Source organism: Neophocaena asiaeorientalis, unplaced genomic scaffold (assembly GCF_003031525.2).
Source record: "Neophocaena asiaeorientalis asiaeorientalis breed wild unplaced genomic scaffold, Neophocaena_asiaeorientalis_V1.1 scaffold613, whole genome shotgun sequence".
NCBI lineage: Eukaryota > Metazoa > Chordata > Mammalia > Artiodactyla > Phocoenidae > Neophocaena > Neophocaena asiaeorientalis.
The window spans coordinates 1,260,105-1,268,346 of NW_020172685.1; the positions used below are offsets into that span (position 1 = coordinate 1,260,105).

General features: G+C 46.8%; 2 pseudogenes; one reads left to right on the forward strand and one right to left on the reverse strand.

The window, feature by feature from the left end:
• The first annotated feature begins 2,085 nt into the window (after positions 1–2,085).
• On the forward strand, positions 2,086–2,409 carry LOC112396219 (programmed cell death protein 5 pseudogene; annotated as a pseudogene).
• Positions 2,410–6,691: 4,282 nt separating this feature from the next.
• On the reverse strand, positions 6,692–7,806 carry LOC112396217 (small nuclear ribonucleoprotein-associated protein N pseudogene; annotated as a pseudogene).
• Between the last annotated feature and the right edge of the window lie 436 nt (positions 7,807–8,242).

Here is an 8,242-nt window from a genome sequence, read left to right on the forward strand (position 1 = left end):
CAGTCATAAGAGTTGTAAAATTATGGGGGTATCAGGGAAGGCCCAAGAAAAGGCATTCAAAGAGCCATTAGAATGTAAATTGGATGAATACACACTCACCTATCCCTTCCTATATGTTCTTGAATGTGCTATACCCTGCTAAAAAGAGATATCTTACATAAATTGGGGGATACTATCCACCTAATGGGAGACAAACTAGAGATTGGTGTCCCCTAGAAAGGGGGTACAAGATGACAATGTTAACAGCTGAGGACAAACCTCCCCACACAGAGCAAGTCGACCTCCATGGAGTAAATCCCAAGGTATGAGCCTAGGGATGGGTAGGACAAGCTGTAGGAGCCAGTCCCATGATAGTTCATCAAAAACCAGGACACACATGGCCCAACAGAAAACAGTACCCTCTCCATCAGGAGGCCTTCTGGGCATTGCCCCTGTTATACAGGGCCTAACTGACCAGAACCTAATTAGACTATGCTAATAAGCCTGTCATACCACCCATTCTCCCTGTAAGGAAACCCAATGGGGAATATCAGATGGTGCAGGACCTCAGGGCAGTCAATGAAGCCCCCAAGGATATACATCCAGTCCTCCCTAAGCCCTACACCCTGCTGGCCACTGTATTTTCCCCAAGTCCTGGTATTCTGTATTCGATTTAAAAGATGACTTCTTCTGTATTCCATTAGCCCCAGACTCACAAGAAAGTTTTGCTTTTCAGTGGCAGGACCCAAACACGTAAAAAAACAATACTGCTGGACAGTCCTGCCCCAAAGGTTCAAAAATTCCCCCACCATCTTTGGAGAAACTTTAGCTAAAGACCTGAAAGATCAACATCTGGAGGAGGGAACCTTCCTCCACTATGTAGATAACATTCTGATCACCAGGCTTATTAAGGAAGGCTCTGAACCACCTAGCCAATAAAGGATACGAGGTGTCCAAGAAAAAGCCTCAAATAGCACAAACTAGGGTGACCCACTCAGGCTTCATTCTCACAGAAGTTCAGAGAAGCCTACCCCAGGAAAGGAAAGAAGCCATTTGCAGCCTCACCTCCTCCTAAAACTAGAAGACAACTTAAGGGTTTCCCGGGGATGGCCAGGTTTTGCCACATCTGGATCCCTAACTATGGTCCATTAGCTAGGCCTCTATATGAAAAGTTCAAAGGAAAGGATGATGATCGTTTTGAATGGAATTCAGAATGCAAAGGGGCCTTTCAAGAATTGAAAAAGCAATTACTTCAGGCCCCTGACCTAGCCTCCCCCCCAGATTTAGTTAAACCCTTTGACCTTTACATTCATGAGAGAAGGAGGATCTCCTCAGGGTATTAGGTCAAAACCTGGGACCCTTACTCCAGTGGTTGCTTATTTCTCTAAACAATTAGGTCAAGGCACAAAGGGATGGCCTCCTTGCCTTCAGGCTGAGGAAGCTACTGCAGCCCTGATAAAGGAGGCTAAAAAGTTAATGTTTGGTCAGCCACTCACTATATGGACTCCACAGCAGATTCACGTTTTAGTAAGTTCTAAGGGAACAGAATGGCTATCCCCTGGAAGGTCAATTCAAGTCCAGACTGTGCTTTTAGACAATCCAGTGGCTATCATAATAACCTGTCACACACTAAATCCTGCCACCCTGATACCCACAGAAATGGGGTCCCTGGAGCATGACTGTATAGAAACCACAGACGCCATCTATTCCAGTTGCCCCAAGCTAGGAAATGAGCCTCTTCCAAATGCCAAAAAGGAATGGTTCACAAACAGGAGCAGTTTTATGAGAGGGGAAGAAGTCTGGCAGGATACACTGTAACCTCCTGGACCCAAGTCACAGAAGCAAGAGGGCTACCCTCCAGGGACTTCTGTCCAAAAGCCTTAGAGTTCAGGACTGGGAGGATCTTCAATGTTTACACAGATTCCCAGTACGCATATGCCATCCTCCATGCACATAGGGCTATTTGGAAGGAAAGAGGTATGCTTACTGCGACAGCTGGAACGTGGCTTAAGCATACTGAAGCTCTCAGAAGTAGTACAGCTTCCCAGAGGTCTCTCTGGGTGGGCTGGAGCGTGGCCGCGGCTGCTCGCTCCAGACGGCCACACCATGGCGGAGGAGGAGCTTGAGGCGCTGAGGAAGCACAGGCGGGCCAAGCTGCAGGCGAAGCACGGGGACCCTGGCCATGTAGCGCAACAGGAAGCAAAGCAAAGGGAAGCAGAAATGAGAAACAGTGCCTTAGCCCAAGTTCTGTATCAGTCAGCCCAGGCCCGATTAAGTAACTTAGCACTTGTAAAGCCTGAGAAAACTAAAACAGTAGAGAATTACCTTATACAGATGGCACGGTATGGACAACTAAGTGGGAAGGTATCAGAACAAGGTTTAATAGAAATCCTCGAAAAGGTAAGCCAACAAAAAGAAAACAACAGTTAAATTCAACAGAAGAAAAGTAATGGACTCTGATGAAGATGACAATTATTGAATTTAAGACGTCTAGACACTGGGACTCAATGGAGCAATTCTAGGACAGATAACATTTGGCATAAGTTAAGATCTTGATGGGATGTTTATTTTGTTTATTGTCTATATGCCTTCTAAAAATAAACTTGTTATGCAAAAAAAAAAAAAAGTAGTACAGCTTCCAAAAAAGGTGGTAGTAACGCATCGTAGGGGTCGCCAAAAGGGGGATGCAGAGGGAAACAACAAGGCAGATGCGCTTGCCAAAAGGGTGGCCAGAGAACTAGTAACTTGGCAACTACCCCTCATACCTCGAAGGCCAGATCCATCCAATTATTCCCCAATCTGCATAAAGGAAGAATCAGACAAAGTGCAAAACAGGGCTTCATCAGAGATCTAGGAGGCCATGGGTGGCTAGTTAATGAACACGAGCCATACTTCTTTCCCCAACTGCAGCTTGTCAAGCCATCAGGGAGGCTCATCAAGAAACTCACTATGGGAGGGAAGCCCTATATAATTGGTTAGTTGCAGTCACGGTAACTCCCGGCATGAAAAGTATAATCAGTCAGATAGTTGAGACATGCTGCTCTTGCTAATATGTCGGCCATGTACCTTGACTTAACTGGTGTCCTTGTCACCCACGCCATGCGGCCCAGGCCCTGGGTGCAGAAACTGCTTTTAACTATAGAAGCTAGTTGTGTTCTATCAACAGGTTGCCACAAAGGCCCACAACAAAACCAGACCAAACTGGCTAGATCCAAGGTAGCAGGCAAAGTAAACTAAAGGTCACCGCTTTTCTTCCCCTCATTTATCTCTGTTTCCATACCAACTCCTGAGAGCTGAACAACACCTGCCCAGATTCATTTCTGTGTTTGTTTCAAAAGTACCTGGTGTTTGGCAGAGATGTTTTGCAGCTGTACTTTGAGAGGTATATGTTTTGAGAGATATACAGTGGTCAACCGCCCCAAACCGGCTCTGAATTGACCGCAGGAACGCACCTGCGCAGGTGAAACCTGGAGGTGTCTGCAAGTTACCTTTACTTCATTACCACACTAAGATCTCCACCCAAAGGGGCATTTGTACTCTGCTAGACACAGTTTGTGCATGTGCAAGAGGGCCTTGCGTGTGCAAGAGAGCCTGAGGGACTGCGCATACCCGGGCTGTTCCTGGAAATCTCTGTCCTTTTCCCCAGTTTCTGATGACGCACTTACCTCTCACCCCTTAAAAGTCCCCCACTTTCCTCCTTTCAGGAAGAAGGTGCCTTTAGAGCATGAGCTACCCTTCTCCATTCCCTAGCCATTGAATAAAAGCCGGTCTTGCTTGCGCCAAACTCAATTTCATTATTGGCAGCACGAACCTGAGGGGGAAAGAACACCCTGACCGAGCCGGGGGGGCTTCGGTTCAGCTAGGACCCCAAGAGGGGGGCCTCACGTCTAATTCGGTGACATCCTCTGTCTCCAAAAGGTTAAACTGTCTCACTCAGGGATATGAACAGTTAGGGCCAAAGCCTGGTGACATACATAGCTAAAGGGAGCTGGGGAGTTCTACTCCTCTACCCTGGGTTATGACGACGCCCGAAATCAGGAGGCAGTAGTTACAGAAAATGAACCTGCGCCCTTCAGCGCCCCTCGAGAATGAAGAGCAGGACAAAAGCCAGAGGAGAGATTTGCCACCGGTAAAGCCCATTAACAATTCCCAGGAAATAAAAATAAAAGCTGGGTAATAGTGTCTTACCTTTTTTTTTCTTTTCCTTTGTGCTTATTCAGTTTCACCTGCCCATAGGCTGCTACACGCAGAGGCCCTGTACCCAGCCCTTTGAACCAGAGCTCCTCGAGCCACACAGCTGCGCCCGACACCTCAGCTCCACTGCCCCGTGCACAGGGGCGGCGCACAGCACTGCGATTCAAGATGGAGGCGGCGAGCCCGCGGGCGGAGACACTGCGTGACACCGTGACCTGGAGCGTGAGCAACACGCCTGCGCCAGACCCGCGAGAACTCGGCCCCCTCCCCGCTAGGAGAACCCTAGCAGCCCTGCCCACGGCCCATGGGGAGAGTGCGAGCTCGCAGCTCTCCATTTTTTGATCAAAGAATAAAACTTTCCTTTGCTTCTGAACCGAACTCAGTATATCATTCTATTTGGCTCCAACGACACTGGGCTGGAGGACCCTGCTGGGGCCGAATTGAAAGGGTTGTTAACATTTTTGTTGATCAGTTTCTTGTTTACTTGTTGTCAGGTTCCCCCACTAGAATGTGAGCTCCAGTTACCACGTCTCTCCTGCTCAATTCAGTGCCCCAAACCGCACCTGCCCGATACGGGCACTCAGTAAATGTGAGAATAAAGATAATACTAAAAGAATGAGAGAATGCATGAGCAGACTTTGATTACAGACATCCCACGACAGACTAGTCTCCAAGGGTGACCTACAGTATGTAACTCGAACTACATTCCACAGAAAGAAGCAGGCCCTGGGAATTCCTGCCGGTCCAGTGGTTAGGACCCCACACTTTCACTACCAAGGGCCGGTCGGGGAACTAAGATCCCGCAAGTCGAGCAGTGGCCAAAAAAAAAAAAAAAGCATGCCCTGAAGTTCTTAATCCCTGATCTAGAGTTATCACATATTTGAGCACACACTCAGCCTACTAAAATGAATGATACAGAATATGTGATGATATGCTTTTAATCTTTTATGCAAAGTTAAATATAGGATAATATACACAACCATTTTCTTCCTTTTGAAACATCACAATTCATCATTCTAATCAGGGCAGGTATGCACCAAGCCCTGCTGGCAATGTGTTTCCAATTTCTTCATCCACCTCTCCTTTGCTGTACCGCCATCCACTTGCTAACTACACAGTCCTCAGTATCATATTTAGAAGTTTAATTCTGGTAAGAAGTGGATGTTCCCTTTTTCTTTGGCAATTATGGCCAAGTTGCTGGTGCTCTGAGTAACTATTAGCATTGTAATTAGTCCCGTAGATGTCTATTTTATTCAACGTACTCATTATCATTTGAAATTATTTATTTTGTCTCTCCAACAACATGTCACTGCATGACAACAGAAATCTTGTCATAATTGTTCTTATATCCCTCTCCCCACCCCATCCCCAGTGCATAAAACACTACTAAACTCAACACTGGCACTTAATAAATTTTTGGATGAAAGTACAAACGATTGAATAAATGAATGAACCAATGAACTGTGTTTCACTGTTAGCTATGGATTTCATGTGTAAGATGTCTTTCTATTCTTGTCTGTTTCATCAGCTTTAGCTGTACTGAGTTACCCATGTAAACACAGGCAGAATATAGAAACCTAGCTTCAGTCAATGGTCATTATTTCTAAAATAAATCCAAACTGAATGATGTTAATTTTGTGTCCCATGTTCCTCATACGCAAACTCAGTGAGGCAGATGCTGTCATTGCTCTGACACCATCTGCAGCTCCTTATATACCAAGGACTGCTTCTCTTCCTGATGATGTCTTGGAATATGATAACATGACAGTGCCTAGGAATTAATGCCTCAGAAGCAATCCTCAATTAATGAAGGGTAGGAGCTGACGGATAAAATCTAATGCTTCCCTGTCCTTCAGTGAAACAATGCTGAGGCATATTCTATACAGCATTTCCAGTGGCATTTGGAGCCCTGGTTGCCCATGGCAGACACCACTAATTAACAGAACTTATTTGGTTTTCCTCCCTTCCTTGACTGACTTATCCACTCTCTCACAGAAGACAGAGCACCTGATATCATTGCCCTGGGATTGAATCCAAATCCTTGTCCCCAGGTATCCTTTTGGGATGATACGAGGTAAGACATTGGAGAATTATGTAAGTATCTATCACATACAGTTGTTGAAAGGATTCACTGAGTTAATACAAGTAAAGTGATTAGAAGAGTGCCTGGGATGTAGTCTATGGTTCATAAATGTTATTTGTGAGTTGTTATCTAGTATTATTTGTCTCCTCTGACCTACTTCCCCTTAATTTTGCCAGTATTGGTTCTCTATTTGGGTCCACACCTTTCCTCTTGATAGTTGTCTCAATCCCCAATCAATCTCTGAAATTTCTAGATGAAGTTCATCTACCTCCTTTTGAACCCACTTTTCTTTATTGCTCTATGCATTTATTAGCTGATATTAATGCAGCAGAGGGGACAAAAGCTCACAAACACTACATACATTCCACAAGACGCACTGCAGGAAAACAGTGACTAAGAAGGATCAATAGTATCCTAGGGTCTTGGTGGCCACATTCATGGTGGAGGTGGACCTCTTACTCCTGGGGGAGGGGGTCTCATTCCTGGAGGGGGCATGCCTATTGGAGTCCCTCAAGCAGGGGAAGCCTAATTGGTGGGCCCATGGGTGGTCCCATACCAGGTGCAGGAGCCATAATTCCTGGAGGTAGGGTTGCTCAACCAACAGGTGTGGGGGCAGTCCCCTGTCCTGGTGGATACTGAGTTGGGGCTCCAGCAGTGCTGGCAGTAGCAGCACCTGCAGCAGCTGCTACAATGCCTCTTCCCTGTAGGGTCATTACCTGTTGGGATGCCTCCCCCGCAACCCCTCGGACAGGGCCTGCTAATCTAGCGGGAGCTTGGGGAATTGGAACACCGGGTGGAACACCTCTGCCAGCTGCTCTGCCAACCGCAGGGCCTCCTCCAGCTCCAGCAAGTGATATCCAAGCAATGCCAGTATCTTTGGGGGGTGGTCCCTCCACAGTCATGGAAACCAAGTTCTCCTGGCACAGCAACACCAGATCCAAAGCCCGCTTTTCTTCACGCTCTGGCTGCTTCGAATTCTTTGGCTTGATCTTCCTGAACTCATCACAATCACAGAGCATCAAGTTCATATGCTCGTCAAAAGCCTTAAAGGTGCCAGTGAAGATCCAATCATCTTGCAGGACACATCTCACCCTATAGTCAATGTGCTGCTCTTCCCCACAGTCATGATTGCTGCTCCACCAAATCCAATGCCCACAGGAAAGTTTCGGGATCCTTAAGACCTAAGAGAAGGCTACAGATTAAGGTATGTCCAAGGTTCTCCACCAAACAATGCAAGCTGGGGCAGAAGCTTCAAACAGTAGATAGAGCCTATTTTTATTTTGTTTGTTTTCTCTTGAAATCAGCTACCTGGGTGTTCCAATACTGCTTTAACAACCTCTCGGTATCTCAGCCAAGAACGCCTGTCTCAGTTCTGCATGGAAATCCACCACAGGGACTTGCTGCTGCTGCTGCTGAGATCGCCTCAGGTACAGGTGACACTCCTGGTTGCTCAGTGAGGCTATCCTTCTGTGTTTGAGTTGGACTTCTACCCCTGGTACGTGCTGTTCAACAGTCCACCTCAGGTGTAAATGGTCCCTGGCCCGCTCCATCACACCACTGGCCTCAGAACAGAACAGAACAGGTCAGGCATCTCCAGCGGCCACCCCACTCTGCGCTGCTCCTGCCACGGCAGCACCATCCAATCACTCCGGCTCAGGCTGCACATGGGTGGCCACACCCCTGAACCCACTTTTGATAGCTGCCTTTCAACTTGCCTTTCTCTAGGCCATCCGCAACAGCTTCAGAGGTAGGAACGTGAAACTCGACAGATCTGATTTAAAAGACTTACATCACTGCTGAGAAATAGCTGAGGACACTCAGGTTTTCCTGTTTGGCCATTTTCCCCCTGGAGAGATATATTGCTAAAGCAACTGCTAGGTGAGCATTTAAGAACAATTATAGTAGATCCAACTGACCAAGAATGTTGCTGGAAAGCTCATTGTCCTTTCTTACTGGTGTCAGTGCTCTGAATTTCTTGAGTTAACT